The following is a 25,589-nucleotide window of genomic DNA, read 5'->3' on the forward strand; positions in this document are numbered from 1 at the left end:
CATTTGTGTTCTCTTAGGGTCTCGGTGACATCTGTCCAGCATTGTCTAGATTTCATAATCTCTTGTGAGAAGTCTGGTATGATTCTGGTAGGCCTGGCTTTATATGTTGCATGTCCTTTTTCCCTTACTGCTTTTAATATTCTTTCTTTGCTTTGTGCATTTGGTGTTTTGACTACTATGTGACCAGAGGAATTTCTTTTTTGGTCCAATCCATATGGAGTTCTGTTGGCTTCTGGTATGTTTTTGGGCATCTCTTTCTGTAGGTTAGGAGAATTTTCTTCTATAATTTTTTTGGAGATATTTACTGGCCCTTTGAGTTGGGAACCTTTGCTCTCTTCTATACCTATTATCCGTAGGTTTGATCTTCTCATTGTGTCCTGGATTTCCTGGATATTTTGGAACTTTTTATATTTTGCATTTTCTTTGATGGCTGTGTCATTGTTTTCTATGGTATCATCTGCCCCTCTGATTGTTTCTTCTATCTCTTGTATTCTGTTTGTAACACTTGTGTCAATGACTCCTGATGTCTTTCCTAGGTTTTATATCTCCATGGGTGTCTCCCTGTGTGATTTCTTTATTGTTTCTATTTCCATTTTTAGATCCTGGATGTTTTTTTTTCAATTCCTTCACCTGTTTGATTGTTTTTTTGTTTTTCCTTTTTAAGGTCTTCTGTGTACCTATGTTGTCCTGTATTTCTTTAAGGGAGTTATTTATGTCCTTAAAGTCCTCTAGCATCATCATGAGTTGTGATTTTAAATCAAAATCTTGCTTTTTTTTTTTTTTTTTTTGTGTGTTGGGGTATACAGGAATATGGTGGGGGAACTGGATTCTGTTTATGCTAAGTGGCCTTGGTTTCTGTTGCTTATGTTCTTGCCCTTGCCTCTTGCCATCTGCTTATCCTTGGTGTTAGCTTGTCGTGTTGTCTCTCTGGTGGTGGCTTGACCCTTCTGTAGCCTGTGTGTCATCACTACTGGGAGATCAGGACTCTCCCAGTGGGATCTGGTACAGTGAGCTGTGTCGCAGGGTTAACTCAGGGCACAGATAGAAACTGGAAGGATCCTATTCCAGACTGATCCTTGATTCCTGTATCCTGAGTGCTCCATGAGGGTTCCTCTTGGGACAGAAATGTGAGCAGAAATGGTTGTCTCACCTGTGCTCTCAAGAGTATTAACACTTTTGGGAGACCAGTTCTCTCCCAGTGGGATCTGGGTACAGAGAACTGTGGCACAGGTTCAGCTAGATAGAAACCACCAAAGTATTCTCATTTAAATATGACACAATAGTGAACATAAGTGACTATAAAAGTTCTAGGAATCTTCAAGTGCTGATAAACCGTTTTAGCACAGTGGCTAGAGAGGCACCAAATCAAAAAAAAAAAATCTGTAGACCTCCAATATACAAATGAAAAAAAAATGTACAGAGAAAGAAAACAGTGAAACAACACCCTTTAGAATAGCCTTAAAATATAAATAATATAAATAATAATATAAATAGCCTTAAAATATTTTGGGGTAACTATAACCAAGCAAGTGAAAGATTTGTATGATAAAATCTTTTAAGTCTTTAAAGAAAGAAATTGAAGAAGACATGAGAAGACAGAAATAGTTCCCATGTTCATGGAGAGGTAGGATTAACCGCAGTAAAAATGGTCAAAAGCAATCTACAGGTTTATGCAATCTTAATGCAAAATTTGAACACAACTTTATAGACTTTGAAAGGAAAATTATTAACTTCATTTGAAAAAAAATAACAAATTAATCCTGAACAATAAAAGAACTTCTGAAGGTATCTTTGTCCTTGATTTCAAAATTGTGTTGCAGATCTATCATATAAGGTCTTCATGCTATGGGCATAAAACAGACAATTGAATCTAATTGAAGACACAGATATAAATCCTCCTTTTGAGTTGCCTTATCCAGCCTTGATATGAGGTTTTTTTGCCTTGTTTCATTGTATCTTGTTTTGTCCTGTTTGGCTGTTTTCTCTTTGAGGCCTGCTCTTTTGTGAAGAGGAAATTGAATGGAAGTTAATATGGGAGAGAGTGGAGATGGGGTGGTAGTAGTGGATAGAGGGGCAACTGTTTGTAATGTATCGTGTGAGAGAATAATCTATTTTCTTTTTTTAAACTATTTAAAAATTTAATTAAAAAGAAGTATGAAGTGGTTCAGCTGTGATAAAAACCTTGAAATTCTCCAAGACTTTTTAAAATGGTTTTTTAATGAATCTATTTATTCACATAACATCCTGATTACCACCTCCTTCCTCCTCTCTTCCCAGCCCCACCCTTACAAATCCCTCACCCCCCCCATTACCTCCAATCTCCCCTTGGATACCACCCCACCATGGGACATCAGTTGCAACAGAACTCAGTGAATTCCTTCCCATTGAGGAACAACTAGGCAGTCAGTCAGAGAAAAGGGATCCAAAGTCAGAGAGTCTCTGTTTCAGTTGTTAGGGAGCCCGCATGAAGACCAAGCTGCACTCTAATACTAATGTAGGGGCCCTACATCAAACCCTTGCTTGCTCTGTGAGTCTTTTTGGGCACAAGTTAGTTGACTCTGGGTCTTGGGGAGTCCTTGATTCCTCTAGCTCCTTTAGTTTTGTCCCCCACTCTTCTATAAGACTTCCTCAAGCACTGCCTGATGTTTGGCTGAGGGTTTCTACAACTGTTTCCTTGCACTGCTAGATGAAGCATCTCAGGAGACAGTTATGCTAAACTCGTGTCTGCAAGCATAACAGAGCATTATTCAGAGACTCTTTTTGATGCCACCAAGTGCTTACTGACAGGAGACCAGTATAGCTGTCCCCTAAGAGGCTCTGGCAGAGCTGGACCAATACAAATGTGGATTTATACAGCCAAACATTGACCTGAGCACATGGACCCCCATGGGAAAGTTAGTGCAAGGACTGTAGGGGCTGAAGGGATTTGCAACCTCATAGCAAGAACAACAATATCAACTGGCCAGACCCCTCACAGCTCCCAAGGACTAAACCACCAACCAAAGGGTAAACAGTGGGTACCCATGGCTCCAGCTGGATATGTAGAAGAGTATTGCCTTGTCTGGTATCACTGGGAGGGGAATGCCTTGGTCCTGTGGAGGCTGGATGAACAGGATAGATGAACACTAGGCTGCTGAGGCAGGAGTGGGTGGGAGGGTTGGGGAGCACCCTCATAGAGGCAGGGGGAGGTAGTGGGGGATAGGGGGCTTGTTGAGGAGAAGCTGGTGAGGGGGATAACACTTGAAATGTAAATAAACAAAATAACCAATAAAAGAGAAAAATATGGTATCAATGGTTGTCTTTCTTACATGGGATGGGTCTCAAGTTGGGCCAGTCATTGGTTGGCAGTTCCCCCAATGTCTGCTCAATCGTTATATATATGCATCGTTTAGGTAGAACCAATTATGGGCTGTTTGTGGATGGGTTGATGGCCCCCTTTCTCCACTGGAATCCTTCCTTAGCTACAGGAGGTGGCCACTTCAGTCATCATATTCCCTGTTGGTAGGAGTCTCAGCTAGGGTCATCCCCATAGACTCCCTGGAGCCTCTCCAACAATCTATTTTTAATTAAAAGAAAAAGCTATAAGGAAACTACCCATGCTATCTATCATTTTAGAAATCTTATTCTTTGTAACATATAAAATCTACTTCATTGTATCTTAATTTTGTTTGTAATTTTACTCTGCCTTCAATCTTAAAATACTGCAGCTATTTCCCTCATTTTCTGTCTTTTAAAACCCTTTCTATTCTCGTTAGTTGTACTTTATTTTAAACCTTAAATTTTATTCATTTATGCTACTTCCAGTTGCTCATATTTTTCTCATATATTTATTTTTTATTTTGTACATACAGCCTTTTCTAAGTGAGTTATTTTTGCTGGTACACATCCTTTAATGATTTACTCAGTAAATATTCATGAATAGTATAAGCTCTCAATCATAATGTATTTAAAAACACCTTTCCTTTTTACTCATCTCTAATAATAAGTTTAAAACACATAAACTGCTCTATAAAATGTTTTGACTCCAAGTTTTAAAATAGCCCATTTTCTTATAAGATATAATGAAAAATTAAATTGGCTTTAGATACTAATACAAATTTGAAATAAATAAAAGGCATATATCAAGGCCATATTACTTAATTGAAGTTAAGTATAAAGGCTAGAGAGGCCCCTATATTTGGTTGTTATGCATAAATTACCAAATAAAAAATGCTGTATTATATTCTTGTAGCTGAAGAATAACAGGTATGTATGTTCATGGATAAAGAAAAAATTATATCATGTTGTATCATCAGCAAGACTTTAATCTATTCCTAGATTTTCCAGTAGTTACCATTACACCTGATAACTTGTTTTTCCCACTTAAACATATATCCTGTAAACACATAAATATTAAGCTTAAATAATTGCATAATATTTACTGCTAAAAATTCCTCAAGGAATAAAATAAAAAACTAAAGTTTGTATACAATGGCAGTGATCATATTTGATGTTAAAACATTGTTGGAATCTCTCCTACCTCCCCCAAGTGAAATGAATGTCCCTTATTTATTCCGCTGTTTGTCAAAGTTTACAGCACTGGCACACATACCTTAACACAATTAGTTATTTTTAGCTTTCAATGCTTTCATCGTTTCTGCCCTGAGGCTTCCTTCTTCTCCGATTTATGTTTGAATGATATGTTGAATGTTTGTTGTGCCATTTCCCCCAACAACTATTTTAGTGTGAACTTCATTCATGGGTCCTTCCTCTGACAAGGGGTGAAGTGAATCTGCCTTTGTAACTGGTTTCTGACCAAATGCAAAGAACATTGGAAGCTAGGACTTTCCTGATTTCACCTCCGAACCTGCTTTGTGACTTTTTCAAGTAGCCTTGAGATATTTCCATCTGATGCCATTTAATCGCCAAAGTTCAATACTCTGTAAATCAAGCTCATCGTCTTTTCTCCAAACTACCCTCCCTTCCTTCTGTTAAATCTGTTTTGTAACTTCTGAGAAAATTTCCCATTATGGTTTTTAAATCCCAACTCAATCACCATTTCTCTCATCTTAATCTTTCATGCAACAAGAATACAATTGATGAGATTTCTTTTTTATCATTTACTACAATCATCCCTTCCTTTCTATACATTTCTGTTCCTGGCATATTGATTTAGTCACTAACTTACTGACTTCAAAACTCAAAGAATGCTTATTAATGGGAAGAGTATGTGTCTATACTTGGGTGCTAAATTAGATGGTATCTATCTTAGAGTTTCTATTGTTGTGATAAAACACTGTGACCAAAAAGCAACCTGTGGAGGAAAGGGTGAGTTTCACCTTGAATTTTCTTATGGCAACATTTTACTGAGAAAAGTTTGGGTAGGAATTCAAGACTAGAACCTGGAGACAGCAAGTGAAGCAGACTCAGTGGAGGGGTGCTGATTACTGGCTTGCTCGGCCTGCTTTCTTCTTCTTCTTTTTTTTTATTATTATTATTAACTTGAGTATTTCTTATTTACATTTTGAGTGTTATTCCGGTTCGGGCAAACATCCCCTAACCCTCCCCCTCCCCTTCTTTATGGGTGTTCCCTCCCCATCCTCCCCCATTGCCGCCCTCCCCCAACAATCACGTTCACTGGGGGTTCAGTCTTAGCAGGACCAAGGGCTTCCCCTTCCACTGGTGCTCTTACTAGGATATTCATTGCTACCTATGAGGTCAGAGTCCAGGTCAGTCCATGTATAGTCTTTAGGTAGTCTCAGCCTGCTTTCTTATACCACCCAGATATATCCATCCAAGACTCCCTACCCATGTGGGCCAAGCCCATTCACATCAATCATCTATCAAGAAAATATGTCACTGGATATGTGATCTAGGGTTGGGGTATTTTCTCAGTTGAGGTTCCCTCTTCCAAAATGATTCTAGTTTTTGTCAAGCTTACAACCTAAAAACCACGACGTTTGTTTTTTAAAGGAGAGGAAATTTTTATGAGTGTCTCAGCAGGGATCTGTGGTTCTCCATTCTTTGGTTGGTGAGAGTTACAAGCCAGAGAACCAAAGTAAGAGGTCTGACTGGTGGTGCTTGTGCTACTGGGCTAGTCTTAGAGGGCTTGATAAAGGTTCGCCATGAAGCTACATTAGTGATGAAGCTGGAGCTTGCATGATCCTTGACTGCCGTGTTTAGCCTTGCTAGAGCCTATTTTCCTCTTCTATACCTGCAGAGCCATCATTACCCAGCATTTGGTTCTTACTGTCCTGAGACCACAGTCAAAGCTCTAGGCTTCTTACTTTTCAGAGTTTCCACTGTTTTCCTTTTGTTTACTTGTTATACAGCCAGAGGCTAATCGGATTCAGCCATTCCTTCATTAGCTCAATCTATAAGCACCCTTTATTATTAGATTTATATTAGTCATTAAAAATTAAAATTAAAACAATAAACTAGCCTTTGAATATATATATGTATGTATATAGAAACATATACATGTATATGTGTGTGTGTGTATTTTACTGAATACTATTAAGACTAAAAACTGAGTATTCTAGGCTTTCTAGTCTCAAGACTCCATAAATATAAAAGTCATACCTAAATGCTGGGAACACCTTATCTGTCTCTATATCAAGTGAGATTATTTGATATTCTTTGATTGGCTCACTGATAACTTTAAGGTACCACATGCCTTTTAGTAACAAATCTAGAGAAGTTATTTAAGACAATTTGTGAAGTCAAACAAACCAAGCTTTGAAGCTTGCTTTGTCACTGCATGTCATCTGATCTTGTAAGAAGCAGGACACATTTCCACTAATCTTTCATCATCTAGTCGGTACTGACTGGGTGCTTGCTACATGGAAAACATTACTCTAAGCATTGAGGATTCAATAGTGAGTCAAAAAGACATGTCCTCAGCACTGTGGTAACTGTATTTTGAGAATGAGAGAGAGGAAGAAAATACATACAAAACAATGAATAAAAAATATGGTTGTACCTGCCTTTGCAGATGATTTTTGAGCATTTATTAATTTCCTGGGACTGGAAATAATCTTGGTGAAAGGATCTCATGGTGCATTGTGGGAACTGTAGTACATTTGTCATTCCTGAAAGAAAGAGAGAGAAAAGGAATGAAGAAGAGAGAGAGAGAGAGAGAGAGAGAGAGAGAGAGAGAGAGAGAGAGAGAACACAATAGCATTACCATGAGAAAGGACACCACAGAAAAGTGAATTCTGGGCCTCAGCAGTCATTGTAGCATCAGGGGACTGGCACCAAGATAGATCAGCAGTAGCCTTCCTGGGACTTGATTTTCTATCTAAGGTTGTGTTGTTTTCTTCCATTTAGGCCACTGCTCCCCACTACCCCAGTTCAGCATACTTTATCACATTAAATCACTCCTGAGATATCTTACTTTACTAGAACTCCACCTTCCAAATGCTCAAGACATTCCTTTATGTGGTATTCTCAACTTTTCAGAACTGGTTAATAGATCTGGCAGCCTAACCCAGAGCGTTGGGAAGGGTTATCTGTTGAGAATTTTCTTTTATTTCTGAGATCTTACTGAGATCAGTTTTTTCCTTAGTGTGTGTGTGTGGGGGGGTGTGCCTATACCTACTTATCTTCCTTTGTCTCAACTTCATTTTCTCAAACCCTTGAACTCTAAGGGAATTCTACTTGGTGAGAAATTAAAGACCTGGCCCTCAAAATAGTTAAAAAAAAAACTTAAAAAATACAGTATTCTAGCAGTTGATAATTACTCAGGCCTCCACACTGCACCATGTGGGGAGACATCAAAAGGTTGGTCCCAGAAGCTCTGGTGCATGGATCAAAGTAAGATCACTGCAAGGGGTGTACTCAGATACCCGCATCTCAGCAAGTGGAAAACACCTGGAGACTACTATAAAGCATAAAGGGATTTATAATAAAAATGTTGGTACTTTCATGCATGTATTGTGATCATATTCAGCTTCTCTCTCTCTCCCTCCTTCCCTTTTCCTCTCTCTCTCCCTCCCTCCCTCCCCCCTCTCTTTCTCTCTCTCCCTCCACTTCCACTTCCACTGATCCCTTTCTTATTCTTAACTACTGACCTTCCTAGTCTTTTTTGTGAGTTTGTTTTCACAGCTTGTGCAGGTAGCAAGAGCTGCCGTGTATTCATGAGTGCAATGGTCATAAGGTATTCAGAATTCTGTGTTCCACAGCCCCCCATCTCATCGCCCTGTTCATTTGTAATGTTATGGGAAAACCTTTGTAACATCTTAAGAAATCAATGAGGCTTCACACTTGTGACTTTAAAGTTCTTTCTTCACTGGGATGGGTTAAAACCTAAAACTCTATTATATATAGAATTGCAACAGCTTGTAAATTGCTAATTAGCAGTTAAACCATGTTAATCAAGGAACAATTAAACCAGTAGAATTACATCCAGATATAGATGTCAGAAGTGCTTCTGTCTTTAGGGGTTGAATATGAAAAAAAAATCTCTCATACTGATTTCAACTCCTAAATTTTAGATCCAGCTGCATTATCATTTATAGATTTTAACACTGACACCAGAAGACTTAAGTAGTTATAGCTCATTAAAAATGCTACTGATTGGTATAAATGCTTACATTTTTTTCATGTGTGCCTATATCATTGCTGACAGAAGGATACAAGTGGTGAGTTCTTCTGGCTTTTCCCTGTTTTCATCTATCTAAGAAAGTCATATTCTTAGCTGAGGCCTTCCAAAACAACATCCTCTGTGTCAAGTGACAAGTCTGTCTATTGAATTCCAGCTCTCCCCTAAGATAGCTGTCAGAAATCTCAGAAACTCCCAAGGTATTAACATTTTTCCCACAGTTTGCTCACTTCTTCCCATATCTCAGATTAATTCTCTATTATTCAGATAGGTAAAAGCCAGAAAAATACTATTTTCCTAATAATTTTGAATATACCCACTTACAATAGGCAAAGAGATACCTTTTTGGTGCTATTTTTCTTATACCAGTCAGGGGTAGAGCAGATGGCAGTCCTTTGTTCATCTTTAACTTGATGTCTGACTGAGTGGCTGTTTTATACATAGGACACATAAAATCAAAATCAAATCAAATCAAATTAAATCAAATCCAGGTAGCACTGTGTAGGCAGAGGAAGACATGACCTGTTGACTGTCACACAGCCCACAGACATGTTGTCCTGGGCAGGGCACAGGCAAGCCATAGAGATCTGCTTGGCAGAGGATAACACTCAGGCATGGCTGGCCTGCAGCAGGAGCCAATAAACTGTGAGTGTGTGGTAGACATATGGGAGAGAGAGAGGAAGAGAAATGGAGCAGATTGAGAATTATGAAGAAAGATGGAACTGGAGGGTTGAGAGGACTAGTCTGTGTGAGTGGCCAGCCGCCCCACCTTAGTCCATGGTGAAGTCGCAGCCTGAACTGCTGCTGAAGGGTTCATGGTTACATAGTGGTAGGGGTTGGTGTCAATGTCTGCTGCTTATATTGCCACTAGAGAATATGGGATGTCCCTGGTTGTGACGACTGCCGGGAACCACGTGGATCTTCAAGGGCTGTGTAGAACTGTTCCCACTCCTCAGTGGCTTCAGCACTCTGGACAGCTGTTCCCACCTCTCACTGCCAGAGAGGGGTCCTTGTACCTTGCTTGGTCAGCACAGTAAGGCTGTGGATGACCGCAGGAGAGCTAGCCTGTGCCATTCATATATTGTGAGGTGGTATGGATGTGGTAGTGATGTCTCCCCTATACCCCTAACTAGCTGCAGCGGTGAGAAGAGCTGGTTTAAGCAACATTAGACATTAGAGAAGATGAACTGGCCCTGTCCCTCACCACCTGCAGCACTCAGGAATGCAGCGCCTGTAACTTGCCTGGGAAGCACAGAAGTGTTGGTACTGGTGAAGGGGGAATAACTGAACCACCCCTGAGGGTGAGAGCTCAGAAGAGCTGACTTGCCACTCTTCTGCTGAGAGGTGATGTGGATGGGTAATGATGCCCTCCTGCCTCACCATCTGTGGTGGTCAGGAGAGCAGGCCATGGGGGCATAAAAGCCATAGAGATAGATAGATAGCCCTGCCTCCCCACTGACTATAGCACTCAGCAGAGCAGGACCTGCACCTTGACTCGATAACACAGCGGAACTAGCCCTGATGGCTAAGGCACGGGCGAGCCAGCCCCAAGGGTGTGAGAATGGGAGAGCTGGTCCAGGATGCAACACTGAGACAGTGATCAACACCTTGACTGAGCATTCCAGAGGAGTTGGCCCTAAAGGCATGGGCACAGATGCATCTGCCCCTAGGGCCTGAGAGCCTGAGAGCTGATCTGTCTCCTTCTACAGCGACATTGGGTGGTCTAGCCAGAGAAGTGCTGGAGAGGTCACTTTGATGGTAAGGATAAACTGACCAGCTCAGCTACCACCCAGGCCAAGATCCAGGGCCCTAGTGGGCCCAAGTCACAATCTATATATTCTGCAAATAGTTGGGATGCATGAAAGGATTGATCCTTCTGACACAGAGCTGTTGGGTCTCCATTACACAGTGCAACAACAGAATAACAGGGAGAAGTGCAGATGAGAATACAATATGGATGGTGTCACAGAAGCCAGAAATCCCAAACCAGACCAATAATTCATTGCGATGAACATTTGCAAGATATGTGGAGAGTGGGATATACTGTAGGATACCCTGTGACAAATTACAGCTTTCACAATGAGATGTTTTCTATTCTCTCTGTCTCTGTCTCTGTCTCTGTCTCTGTCTCTGTCTCTGTCTCTCTCTCTCTCTGTGTGTGTGTGTGTGTGTTTGTGTGTGTGTGTGTGTGTGTGTGTTTGTATGTTTTGGGGCGTGACTACAAAGGAGAAGGGAAAGTATGATGGGACAGGGAGATGAGCAGAATTGGGAAGCATGATGTGAAACTCACAAAGAATCAATACAAAGGTCAAATATATTGAATTTATGATAAAGCCCCTACTTTATTATTCATGGACAATTTTTATAGAGAATCAATACCATGGAAGAGATAGAAATGTCTGCCCTATAGAATCTTTTGATTTGAATGACACAGTCACAATTTTCTACTGACTTTTGGTAATTTTCTAAGAAGTATAAATAATTCAGTGGACCCTAGCAGCACACTAGAAATCTTAACGCTTGGCATGTCGTCTGTTTTTTAGGGACTCTGGACTGTGTCCTTCCACAAGTGATCAAGCTATGGGTCTATTTGTATGTTCCTTGCTCTTGCTGACTGTCTGCCTTCTGTTCTAGGGTCTGGGTACTTTGATGTATGTGGTTGTCATGTTACAGGTATCTTCTATGAGTTTTTCAGACCTTTCATTTCCTTCAGGAACTTGAACAGTGTTCAGGTGGGGCTTGTCTAACACTTTTCTCATGTATATGCTGGAGTGTTAAATATGGATCTGGAAGAATATCTTTGTGTGGTTGAGATGAGGTCTTGCTGTGTCTTGCAAATCTCGGTTTTCCCATTTCCAGATTCTGTAACAAATTTTATGTTGAGAAAAATCTTAAATATTCTAGCAAGCTTTGCTGGTTTGACTATGTTTTATAACTCTGTAATGTAGGATGATGTCACAGGTGAGGCAGGTACAGGATAGAAGGAGGCCTGTCATTGGAGGAGAAGAAAGGATGGGCAGGAGAGAAGTTTGAAGGAAGAGGAGGAGACTAGGGGAGAGAGGAGGAGACAGGAGGCGGAGGAGAGGGGCTGAGAAGCCATGGAAGGTGATGTTAAGATTCTGCTCTGTGTATTTACAGGTTGTTATCAATGTTCCTAAGGGATGGATGGTACTGGGCTTTGTATGTTTAAGTGGGCAATTATATCTTACCAATTGGATCTAAGATTATTGTGTTGTGTGTTCTTTTATGTGAGGGTTTGAGTGTAGGAAAGTGTGCGGCTGGGATGTGTTTCCGCCAAGATATCTAGCAGATATCTAGGGGCACCCGAGGTGTAGACCCAGCGAGGTAAAAGACAATGTTACTTTACTATTTTTATATTTTTACAGCAACACTCTAACGCATAGCACTTTATTCCATGAAAAGGGATAAATAAACATTTGAATCTCTTCTTAGGATCTAACATAATCCAAAGTCAACTTTGTAACAAATATTTAATCAATTTCATAATATAAGCAAGGGGCACTGTCTGCCTCACACAGAACATCTATGACAATACACCAAAAGTGGTCATACCTCTGACCTGTGCTTAGCCCCTGTCAGTTTCCTAGAACTGATGAACTCTAACTTACAGAGATGGCCTTTCTAGTTCTTATCAATCAAATAACCAATCATAATAGCCATCTATGCTTTACACAGAAAATCATATGCAATATTTTTATTTAAAATGTTTTCTTAAATCCTAATAAACCATACAATGTATTTGAAATATAACTTATATATTCTGATTTAATTATTAAAATATTAGTATTAGGGCCTGTGAGTGTTCCCAATGTAATCACATCTATTGATGTTGTCACTTCTTGGGTCTTATTTAGACAGTTACCTTGAGACTTAAAGGTGTAGCTTTTCCTGCCATTTTTAGGAGACAGTCTCACAACCGATTTCCAGTTGCTCTGGCACTCACAGTCTTGTTGGAGATATTCTCTCAGTCTTAGGTGTAGAAGTTTTGTTATAGATGTACCAGTCAGTTTAGCACTGAAATCATATACATGCAAATAATATAATATTGACAGAATAGGCTGCATTCATATATTTAGGATAGATATGTAAAGACACATCAATAATAAAAAAGAGGCCATGTATTTGAAATGAGCAAGTTAGCCGTGTGTGTAGGAATGGTTTACAGAAGGAAAGAGAAAGGGAAAATAATATAATTGTATTTTAATTCAGGAAATTAAAAATATTAATATAAAGAATTCTGTAAATTACTAAAACTCCTCATTGTTGATGAAAATATTTTGAAGCAACGATCATTATCTGTGAAACATAGTTAGCAGTTTGGATGAGAATGCCCCTCATAGTCTCATATATTTTCATGCCTAGTCCCCAGTTGCTGAACTGTTTGGAAAGGATTAGGAGGTGTGGCCTTTTTGGAGAAAGTATGTCACTGGTTGGACTCTGGTTTCAAAAGCCCAATTCAGGCTAAGTCTGTCTGTCTATCTAACTATCTATCTATCTGTCTATCTGTCTTTCTCAGGCTGCATGCTGCTATACTCACCAGTAAGATGATAATGGACATAATCGTCTCAAACTGTAAGCAAGCCTCCAATTAAATGCTTTCTTTTATAAGATTGTCTTAATTCTGGTGTCTGTTTGTAGTAATGGAACAATGAGCATGACAATAGTCAGAGGTAAAATGTTTATTATATCAACCCCTTCTCACAAAATTTCAAGTCAAAGTTTCCAATTGTGTTCAGTTGAATTCAACTTATACACTTTCTGAATTGCATCAGCAGAAGAAAATGTTCACAACAAAAGGCTCAAACGTGACAGAAATAAGATTAAATACCGGGCAGATGAAATGTATGCTCAAGTCATAATATTGTCACATTTTGACAAATTCCACACAAAAAAGTACATGTGTGTTTTCTTGTATCTGTAGAATGTTAGTTGGTTGTTCCCAACACCAAATCTTTATATTTTGAAATCTGAAGGGAGTATTAGTTGTATAGAAGACATTCCATCTTAGGATTACGTGACATTTTCTGTTAGAGTTTATTTCTGATGGAGTCAGGGATAGACAAGAAGAAGCTTAATTCAAACTTCTGTTATGCACTAGGTGAAAGGGAAGTAAGGCAGCTCTCTGGTATTGATGAAAATTGACTGTTGCATATTGTGATGTTTTGAATAAGATATCTCCCATAAGTCTTAGGCATCTGAATACATTTGCTGGCTGTTTGGGGAGGGTTAGGAGGTATGGTAATGCTGAAGTATGTCATTGAAGTTGGGCTTTGAGGTTTCAGAAGACTTGTACTATTTCTGGTGTGATCTCTGTCTCTGTCTATGTCTCTGTATTTCTCCGTCTTCATCTGTCTGTCTCTCCCTCTCCATCTTCATCTTCCTCTGTCTCCAAACCTCTCTCTATATGCACACAGGTGTGCACGTATGCACACGCATGCCCCCCACACACACACAGACACACACAGACACACACATTACTCACACACACATTTACACTCACACATTACTCACACACACATTTACACACATATTATTCTCACACACATTACACACACATATTATTCACACACATTTACATGCACACATTACTCACACACATTCACACACACACACACACACACACACACACACACACACACACACCACGGGATATTATGGGATACTCACTTATACCTACAATGCTCATCTACTCATATGCTCCAGCAGCCAGTGGCTGACATGGCAGCAATATCCTATGCTGATCTGAGGCTGGGAGAACCCTCAAAAGTAGAAAGAGGCTGAAAAAGGAGGGAACCAAGTCTGTCCGATGCCAAAGCCAGTTTTTTAATTTCACTACTATAATATCAGCTCAAAATGGATAACACAAAACACCATGATCTCTGTCAAATCTCTGAAAAGGTGATTATTTCTTCCTAAATGTACATGTTGACTGGTGCTAACAACAAAAATTATTATAAATGTTTAAAACACAGATGTCACACACTTTATAATCATATGTAGGTACACCTCAATATAGTCTCCAGTCATTGAATCATCAAACAGCAGCAAATGAAATGGTGTAATTTAGAATACATATGTATTTTGTTGGATTGACCCTTGAATAGAGGCATAAGTCCTCAAAACCAGTTAAATGCAGTATACTGAGCGGCCACACGGTGTCAGGAGCTACATGCTGCTCTTAACAAAGGGACCTGTTTTTAGTTGAGAATTGAAACAAAGCATGCTTTTAAAAGAACTTCTTTTGTAGATTTTTCCCAACATTTAAAGTTTATTTTTTACTACTTTAATACTTTAATACAATTCCCCAAAATATGACCTAAGATTTCCATTAGAGTTGCTCTATTTTTAGTGTTAAAATTATTGTTAAATTATTGTAAAAAGTTAAGTTTTGCAATGATCTCTTCAGCTATTTAACCAAGCTAAATCCTCACAAGATACTTGGTATATAACTCCACCATCATAGAGTTTGTCTGTAAGAAATGGAGTATAGTAGAAAAAAGAGCGAGATAGGCTTAGGTTCAAATCTTGATAATACCTGATGGGACACTTTGTTTCTGTAATATCCTATTAAAAAGACCCACTGTATCTAAGCCTTGGAATCAAAGATAGACACAAACTTAGTCGTATAATAGAGAGAAGAAAAATGTAGGTCAACTTAAAGCTTTGAATATGGTCAAAGTATATTATATATGATGAAACTCATTATTTCACACAACTAAAAGGCAATAAAGAGAAGGAAAAATATTCAGAAAAGAAAAGGGGTAGGGGAGGAAAGAAAGGAGGAAGAAAAGACAAGAAAGAATAAAAGAAAGGAAGGGAAAAACCAATTTGTCCTAATTCATAACCAAAGTTCCAAGTCAGGACTGTCTTATTTTCCTTTTCGGTCATGCATGAAGGATGGTGCTATTTAACTATGCAAAACCCTGGACCTTCATCCTCCAAGTTCCTAATATGACTCCTGTAATTGTTTCTTTTGTTTTAGAACCAGATCTCTAGTTTCCAACTGAGGTCTACATATTATGACGAACCTTCCCCTTAGCACATAATCTCCAATAAGCATCTTTCATCAGCTCTTTGAGGTAACCTTCTGCAAAAGTGGGCAACTCTTATTTTTCTGAAAGTTCATATTCATGATTCAATTAACACTTACTAGGAGCCATGATTAAGTGTTCAGTGAAAATTCAAAAAAATTTAACATGCGAAATGTTAAAATTCACCTTTTTCCTGCAATTATCAAGGAACTATTCGACAGAATTCACTCACCTTAAGCTCTCCCCCAACATTAGAAGAAAGGTCAGAAAACAGACAGATAGATTAAAAGAGAGAGAGAGGGACACAGAGAGAAGAGAGAGATCAATACATAATGTCATGAAGAAAAATATTGCCAAGGGCTGTGGGTTGATAGAATAAGTACATTCATATTAAAAAGAAAGGGAGGAAGAACAACTATATTAGTTTTAAAAATCTTGTCTTAAATTCCCATACATGTTTAATACATGTAAAAATATAGGATTGAATTCTCTTAAATGTCACAATTTCAAGAACAGGGCTTTAGATTTATTCTCAATTTCACACATACACACAGCCACACACATATCTGTGCACAACACTACCATATACACACACAGCTGCACACACAGAGCTACACAACACACAGCCACACACAGCTGTGCATGCACAGCTGCACAAACACAGCAGCACACATAGAGTTGTGCACATACACATAGACACACACACGTGTGCTCACACATACACACTTTGTTCATATTCACTTGTTAACTCTTTTTTGACCATTTCCCTCTTCTTTTGAACCTTTATACCAAATCCCCCTCCTATTTTTGTATTTTAAGAAAATAGTGAGAGAGACTTGCTTAGAATAGAAACTCAACTACCCACACCCTATTTGCTATACATATCAATAGCATCTGAACTTTAACCCCAGAATTTATCTTGAACATAATTTTATAAAATTCACACTAATGGTAAAGTGCAGTCAAAACTGAGCTGGCTAGTTTTGGGGTATCTGAGACCACAGTGAGTAGTTTTCTTATATTAGAATTGTTGCTGAGGAAGATAGGAACCCACTAGAAAAATAGACTTATGCACACTGTATCGATGAAACAAAACTCTTTTTAACTTTTATAATTACCTTTAGTGAACATTGACTTAATTAAAATTTCTACTTTTGAAAAATGTATAATTTTATTTTTTCAAAACACTTCAGAGGGAGGGAACAAAGTATCTTTTGGAATTTGTTAAGCCTTAATCCAGTTCTACTGCTTAAAGCAGATCCTGTTTATATTCAATGCTCTCTGCAGGGTTGTACGATGTTGTCCTAACTTAGAAAATCTAGAATTCCTAAAGAGACAAGGAGGGAGAATTCTGAGGGTTAGATTGAACAGTTCAGGAGATAGAACATGGAAATAGATTTGGGAAGATTGTGAGATTCAAGGGCCCTTTGAGGTAGAATTTACATGTGGTACTGAATCCTCATAGACAGTCTTCTATGAGCATAAGTAATGCCTTAGAACATATAGATACAGGAAGATCTTCATTAGCTGAAATATTTTTATTAAAACACTTTTGTTACCACACATGGTATGCACTCACTGGTAAGTGGATATTAGCTCAAAAGCTCGAATTACCCAAGATACAATCCACAGACCACATGAAGCTCAAGGACAACCACAGTGCAGATGCTTCAGTCCTTAAAAGGGGAACAATAATATTCATAGGAGGAGATATGGAGACAAATTTTGGAGCAGAGACTGAAGGAATGGCCATTCAGAGGCTGCCCCACCTGGGGAGCCAGCCCATATATATAGCCACCAAATACTGATGAAGCCAAGAAGTGCATGCTGACAGGAGCCTGATATAGCTGTTTCGTTAGAGGCTCAGTCAGAGCATGACAAATATAGAGGCGAATGCTAGCAGCAAACCATTGAACTGATAATGGGGTCCCCATTGGAGGAGTTCGAGAAAGGATTGAAGGAGCTGAAGGGGCTTGCAACCCCATAAGAACAATACCAACCAACCAGACCTCCCAGGGACTAAACCACTACCCACAGAGTACACATGGACAGACCTACGACTCCAGCTGCATATTCGCAGAGGATGGCCTTGTTGGGCACCAATGGGAGGAGAAGCCCTTATTTTCCAGGTGTACTGCCCTCCCCTCGCCCCCAGTGTAGGGGAATGTCAGTGTGGGGAGGAGGGAAGGGAGGACAGGGGTAGGGAAATATGCTTATAGAAGAAGGGAGAGGGGAATGGGATAGGCGGCGTGTGGACGGAAAACTGGGAAAGGGAAAAACATTTGAAATGTAAATAAAAAAATATCCAATGGGGGGGCACTTTTTTTGCTGATTTAAAAGCCTACTTTAACCAAATGTGTTGTATTTTTCATGTAGCCATATGAGAACATTTACTTACCATGTTGTTTGTTGATAAGAAACAGCTGTAGTGGATTCCAACTGACTCTGCTCAAGATTAGAGTACTAGACAGGAGCCATACTGACTCTCCACAGAAGGCAAGAAGGCAGTTGTTTCTCTTCTACCAATAGAAAAGGTTTACAGTCAAAGAACAATATGAAATAATAATACAGCCCTCTTTGGTGAGGCTTTATAACATTGAGGGCAAGTGTCCTAAGACAGAAATGAAATTTATAGGTCTCTCTCTCTCTCTCTCTCTCTCTCTCTCTCTCTCTCTCTCTCTCTCTCTCTCTCTGCTTATGAACAATAAAATACAAATTTACCAAAAACGTATAGCAATAAAGCTAAATATCATGAATTATTGTCACTCATTTAATGACAAATGGTAAATATGTTCAAAATTTTGAAATAATTCCTAGGCATCTAGTTTGATTGGTATCATAATCAATGAAGAAGAAAGAGAAGTAGATTTTGAGGGATATATTAGATCCTGGCTTTGAAATGTTGATGCTGAGACATCCTGTGGTAGATATGGTCATTATTTGATCCATTAATATGCATTTTGATACACTAAAGATATTCACTAGAGAAAAGATTTATAGTTGAAACTATAAACTAAAGGCAATCATAAATAGAATCACAAGGGTCAGCAAAGATCCTTAAGAACGTACACATTCTAAGGAGCACTAGAGAATAAAAACAAGTACCTAGAAAGTTAAACCACCTGGAAAATATGGGCAATCCAGCCATAATGACAAGACTAGAAAGTTTCCTAATGGAAGTATTCAAGAATACCAAATGCTGATGAGGTCAAGTGAGCTGAAGCCACCAAGATGTCACTGAATGTGACAGGTATGGTGAATGAGGATATGTGCCCAAGAGTGGAAAGCAGTGGGGACCTAAGCTCACCTTTGGTGAAATGTCAAATCACAGATATAAGGAGGTATAATCACTGAACATTGACCAGTCATTCAAGGAGGCAGGCTATGAATTTAGGAAGTATAGGAACACTTAAAGGAGGTATTAAATTAAGGTATAGATTTCCACTCCTTTTGGAAGGGGACAGAGGAGTAGAGACTATTGTTGTTTAGTGACAAAAATGAGATCACGTCAAAGTGCAAAAAAAGGATAAATGATAAAGAATGACTGTAGACCAGAACATAATATTGCTAGAAAACAAAGCTGCACACACAGTTTAACACAAAATTTGCATGCTTCCTGAACTGTTTTGTGCACTACAACTAAAAAGAAGTAGGTGAAAGCCAGATAACCATACAGGCTACAGGAGATGTTAAAGGACAAGTAATTTGAAGAAACATAGCAGGTTGATCTTTAGAATGAGCTAATGAATGAATTTAAAGTGAAACATAAGTGGAAAAAAAAAGAGTCAAGTTAGAACTTGATGATAGCTAAACAAAGGCTAGGCTAGCCCAAAAGCTTCCAATCAGGCAGCACCACAAGACTGAAGAAGGAAATGGGAGAAGCACAACCTGGTCATGTCTATTTGGAGTCCAAGGAAGAGGTGGTCATATTGTCCAGCTTGACGATACATTATGAAAAAACAGCATAAGAGATCTTCTTGCATTCAGTACTCTGATTTGTGGGTTGGAGAGAAGGCTCATCGTGTAAAGTGTTTGCTGGGAAAGTGTGAGTACCCAGCTTCAGATCATAGCACCCATGTAAATGCCCGGCATGGTAGCACACACCTGTAACATCAAAGCTTTACATTACCCAGTCTCACAGAAATGGTGAGTTCTTGTCTAGATTCATTAAGATAGCCTATCTCTAAACATGTGTTAGAGATGATACTAATCTCTAGTACACTTGCATAGATAAGTGCAACTATGTGCACATCAGCATCACACACGGACACAGAAGAGGGGGGAGGGGAAGGGGAAGGGGAGAGAGAGAGGGAGAGGGAGAGGGAGAGAGGAGAGAGACTTCGTGTTTTCATTAATTTCCGTGGTTCTTCCTAAGTATCTCTGTGAAGTTGCATCAGATCAGAAGAATATATACTTGTAATTATGTATACTATGCAGAGAATAAGAATAAAACATATGCTTATAAGTTATAACCAAAATTCTTATAGTAGGCATAAAACAGAGAAAATATTTAATATTCTAATGCAAAAAAAGGCAGAGATCTTCAAATGCACTTGGTTCTGAGTGTTATTGTCTCCACAAACTCATGCCAAAACCCACAAAGAATCTGAACATCCCTGACAAACAAGGAGCTTGAGTATAACCTCCCCAACTTGGTTGGAAAGAATCCCAGAAGGGTCATGAGGAGCCAATCATTCACTTCAGATGTAGATGAGCTTATGAGAGAGTGACCTGGAATAGAAGTCTTCCTGTTCATGACATCGAGAAGTTACCAAAGCAACTAACTTTGGGTTTATAGTTTCCAAAGTATTCATCCTTCCGTTTTATCACAAGCAGCAAAGGACTACTAATGCTGAATACAAAGGAAAGGGAGGACTTTGTAACCTGAAGTTAGGTTTTCCAGCTCTGGAGATTCTCTCCCATCCCTTTAGTTCAAGGATATGAAGCCACATGTGGAAACTCTAAGAGGATAGATAGAACAAGCATCATAAACCATCTGTATAGGTTTCATGTAGGCTCTCTGTTACTGCAAATCAGAAATGTCTTTCTTATCCCACCGGAATCCAGGGATTTAGGGGCATTTTTTATTGCATATTTTATGTAGAGAATTCATAGGGGTGGAAAGATGATTCAGAAGACAAGAGCAACCAACTTTTGCTCTTCCAAAGTTTGGCTTCTAGCATTCTTTTCTGGCAGTTCACAATGACCTTCAATTCCAGCTCCAAGGGATCTGTTTCCCTCAGCTGCCCTCCATGGCACCCACATATACATCTCACAAAACACAAAACACATATACATACAAATAATGTTTTAAATCAAAAGCATTATTTTAAAAGTCCTGATACCTAGAATTCTATTCCAGTTGGTCTATGTTCAACAAAATATAAATTCTTTGTAAGTTTGCCTCATTGTTTCTAAAAATGTAATGGCTATTTCACTGTTTGTTCCTTTATAAATGAGGTTAAACTTTGTATTTTATACTGAAGACCATTTTCACATTGTAATACTTTTCTCCATTACATTAATCTTAACCTAAATTCACTGGTAATATTTCTGTTTCTTGGCAGTATTGCTTATGTAGACTTTCTAAATCATGGGTAGATCAGTTTTAGCAACCTTCTATAAATTGAACAGTTAAGATTGTTAGGACTACTTAAGTATTATTCACAGTTTTTTTCCTCATGTATAAAAGGACATTGTCCACTCTTTATTGTCTAGAAAAAAATCATGTAAATGTGTAAAACTATATTTCTGTATTTTTGTTCTAAGATATTGGCTATTTAAAAAAATCAAATGGTGAGTACCAGTCATTGTTTTTCAACAAATGTTTGACTAATGCCGTTTCTGATGCAGTTAGGGTGGCTTCCATCCAATTTTAAATCCATCACACATACCATTCTTTATACTAAAAAGAGTATCAGCTTGATGGATTAGCTCTTTTGCAAATGAATTTAAGCCTGGGTTTAACTCTTAGGAAGATTTAATTCTCCATCACATTGATTAGCCATTAGGATAATAACAGTACTAAGGAAAAAGATCTTTACTTTGAAAATGTCCAGCCTTCCTCACACTTATAGCTGCATCCGTTTGTTATGAATTTCTCCACCTTTATTTTGGACATGAAAGTAATTATAACCAACGGGGTCAACGGTCTTCAATCATGAAGATTAGGAAAGCTAATTCTACATTTTAATTTTTTTAAGATTTACCCATTTTATTATTTATGTGTATGAGAGTTTAGCCTGCATGTATGTATGTATACCATGTGTGTGTCTGGTGCCCATGAAGATCAAGAGACTGCTTGGGACTTACATATGGCTGTGGTATGGGTTCTGGGAACTCAAGAACTCTGTCAGAGGAACAAGAGCTTTGAATGGCTGAACCAACTCATCCCTCAAAGTTTATTTTTAATAGTGTATTATAGTATATTAATTTATTCATTGATAATTTTATATACATATTCAATGTATTTTGATCATATCTATCCCTTCATTCTTCCCACAAGAGAACATGTCCTCTTCCTACCTCTATGTCTTTGTGTGTGTGTGTGTGTGTGTGTGTGTGTGCATGTGGTGCGTGTGCGTGTGTGTGTGTGTGTGTGTGTGAGTGTATGTGTGTGTGTGTATGAGAGAGAGAGAGAGAGAGAGAGAGAGAGAGAGAGAGAGAATATGTGTGTTAGACTTGGTGCATATATATACACTGTAAGGTGCACCAAATCGAATTAGTGCTGTGCATATATGAATGACTGTGGGGCCATCCACTGGACTATCAGCAACCTACCAGTGACCCCAACCCCAAAGAAAAGTGACTTACCTTTCCCCGCAAGGCCTCAAACTTCCAATAGCTACTCAGCTAGGGTGGAGCCTCATGATATCTTTGTACACCTCTGCTGGAAGGTTGACTCACCTCATCTTGTCTAATGCAGGTGACCACAGCTACTATTAATTCATGACTAAAGCAGCCAAGTTATATCCAGAGACCAGCTTTCAACAGCACCCCCACCTGCTCTATCACTTAGATTCATCTTCTCTTCTACATTGTTCCCTGAGCCTAACACAGGTAGGATTAGGACAACCAATTGATTTTTGATTGGAAAATTAAAAAATACTGAAAATTGGTCAAAAGGTATGTCAGAGATTTCATATGCATTGAGAGGTAATCTACTGTTATTGTTTAGCTAAATGTTCATGCTCTTAGCTACCTTGTAAATATCCATGTCCACACCAATAGATTTGTGACATCTCAGTCCTGGTCAGAGAAGTTTCTCTCTTGTATGGGGTATCGGTTAATACATAGTCATAACTAGTCAAGGTTTTGAAAGTGCTTTGTGTCCCTAAGTGGGACATGTAAATCAATCCTGACACTGACAAACAGTGGTGAGGAGCTAGCTGGGCCTAGGTTTTCCATTTAAATTGTCACATGCTTATGAGAGCCCATTGAAACGGATTCCACTGTTTAATGGAATCCCAAATACTTAGACAGCATTCTTATTTATTTTTCCAGAAATCAGTTAAATCCTGAATCATCTTGACTTTTTAGTGTCTCATACTGAATCAGACATTCTATTTATCTTGCAGTGGAAGTTGGCAATTGTAATCAGGGTCCATGTTCCAAGAATGAAACCAGATAGCCGTACTATATTTTTATAAGAAAAGTTTATAGACTAAGCTAGAAAAACTAACTCAGAGAATATATGCCTTCTAAATATTGGTATTCAGTTGAATTCCTCATGGAGAATTGATACTGTCTATAAAACTTATAAGCATATATAGTTTTAGATCTTATGCCTAGCTCTGAAAATTATCACAGACATGTGCTATAAGTATAAAATAGTATATCCCTTGCAGTAGCACAAAGATCATCCAAGTGTCTTTTCAAAATGAAATTGATGCTTTACAGATGTTGGAAAGGAGAGGTGATCTTTGAGGTTGAGCAGTTGACTCCGGTGAAGGAAATTACAGAGAGGAAGAGCAAGGGAGTCTGGTGTTAATGACTTCACTGGGGAGATTTAAAACTAATAACCGGCCCCAACTTGGACAGTATTAACAGCCCAAAGCATGACTCACACAAGTTCACCCTCAAGGGTAAATTAAGTTTATCAGCCATTACATTTAGAGTAGTGAGATGGCCAGTGATAGCTGCCTTCTCTGGAGATGGCTAACCTTTCACCTATGAAACAGCATCTATTCTGCAGACTCCAGATATACAACAGTGCAAACTTGAATGTAGAGTGTTGACTGGCGTTGACGTAGCAGACACAGTCCAAGCTCGGACAACAGAAGCATATGCAAAGCCAGGCATTTGGAGAAGTAAATGCTGAGTATCCACTCACCTTGCCCTTGTTGGGGATTTGCTGGTCCTGGTACACATTCTGACAACAGAAGGGATGGCATGCACATTGCTATCAGGCACACGGGAAAGCTAAATAGCAGCTGATTGCAGGGTGGAGTTACTTTAGCTAGGATTTGGAAATGCTAAGGGAAATGAGCGCCAGGATGAAACATCTCAGGCACTGACGAGAAGCAGCTCACAAGCAAACCTCCAAATATCTCCATGTTTGGGCTCGACATAGCCAGACAAGAAAGAATCCGCCAAACTCAAAGAGCAATCCTAAGGAAACTTCAATTTTCTCCAAAGCCCCATAAATAGCAGCTGTGTTATGAAGAGAAGGATGATGGACCAATGAAAAAAGTCATAATAGAGGATCAAAGAAAAAAGCTGGAGAGTGAGAAGCAAAGCAGAGCAGAAAGAATGTTGGAAGAGATACAGTACCATCAGCTGAGTCTGGTCCTTCAGGATAAAGAAGCCTTGGTTCAGTGAAAGGTAGAAGCTATAAGAGTGACTTCTAAACCTCACCATGCAAATATCTCTGACCTTCGTAGTTAAATGGTATCTTCTAAAGCCCAAGTGTTGGGTGAACATAGGGGTAAAAGGAGCAATGCTGGGCAGTAAGGGGGGACATATAGGGGAATACCCGTATGAGGGAGGGGGAGGGGAGGGGAGGGAGGGGGAGGAGGGAGAGGAGGAGAGGGGCTTTGGATAGGAAACCAGGAAGGAATAGCGTTTGAAATGTAAGTAAAGAAATATATCTAATAAAAAAAATTTAAAAGAGAAGAAAAGGAAAGAAGAAATATTAATGAGAATATCCAAAAATAGATTTTGGAGTTAGAGAGTACTTTTATTTTATGTGAGATTATCTCAAGATATTTTAGTCCTACAGTTTTGTGTGATTAGTTTCTATAGAACAATAACAATAAAATCGGTTGTTCAATAATAATATACTTTACACAAAATATTAAACATATTAAGACTGAAGCAAATGTTCTCTTGTTTAACTTAACAGCTTCATTACCTAAACTGCATGATCTCTGGGAATAGCCTTATAAGAATGTTGTACTGGGTGGAAGATTGTTATTATGAATTGATTGTAGAAAATTTAGACGACATAGAAATTAAGCAGGTTTAGTTAGAAATTATGATGCAAACATATAGTCACAGTCCTTACTACTCTGAGGTAGGAAGGTTGTGAGTTTAAGATCAGTCTATTGTACATAATGGATTTCAAACTAATCTAAAACATAAATATATTGTCTTAAAAACAGATAAACCAAACAAAAACAAAAACTTTCAGCCTGTTTAGTACAGTATATTTGTTTTGTTTTTCATGGTATAATAAACTAGTTATTGAGTTATTCTGTATTGACACTATCATTTTGTGACATTTAAATGACCATCTGTAAAGTACAGGAGAAAATTATTCTGGATTCTGACTGAGTATAGAATGAGTTTGGTGGTGCATATCTATTTCTAGCAACTGGGGAATTAGAGACAGTAGGTATCAGAAATTCAATGTCATTTTCTAACACATAGTAGGCCTGAGGCCAGAGTGGGACATAAAATGACCCTTTTTGAGCCTGTAATCGTAGGATAAAGGTAGCTATGCCAGAAGGATTGTC

At 38.7% G+C, this 25,589-nt stretch overlaps 1 protein-coding gene and 1 non-coding gene across 2 annotated transcripts in view; both read left to right on the forward strand.

The window, feature by feature from the left end:
• The window catches only part of Emc2 (ER membrane protein complex subunit 2), an 894,248-nt gene that overhangs the window by 335,417 nt on the left and 533,242 nt on the right, over positions 1-25,589 (forward strand). The window lies entirely within an intron of this gene.
• On the forward strand, positions 8,895-9,034 carry LOC116890515. The gene has a single exon (XR_004386697.1). It is a non-coding gene; the product is annotated as a small nucleolar RNA SNORA48 (small nucleolar RNA).

This window comes from Rattus rattus, chromosome 1 (assembly GCF_011064425.1).
Source record: "Rattus rattus isolate New Zealand chromosome 1, Rrattus_CSIRO_v1, whole genome shotgun sequence".
NCBI lineage: Eukaryota > Metazoa > Chordata > Mammalia > Rodentia > Muridae > Rattus > Rattus rattus.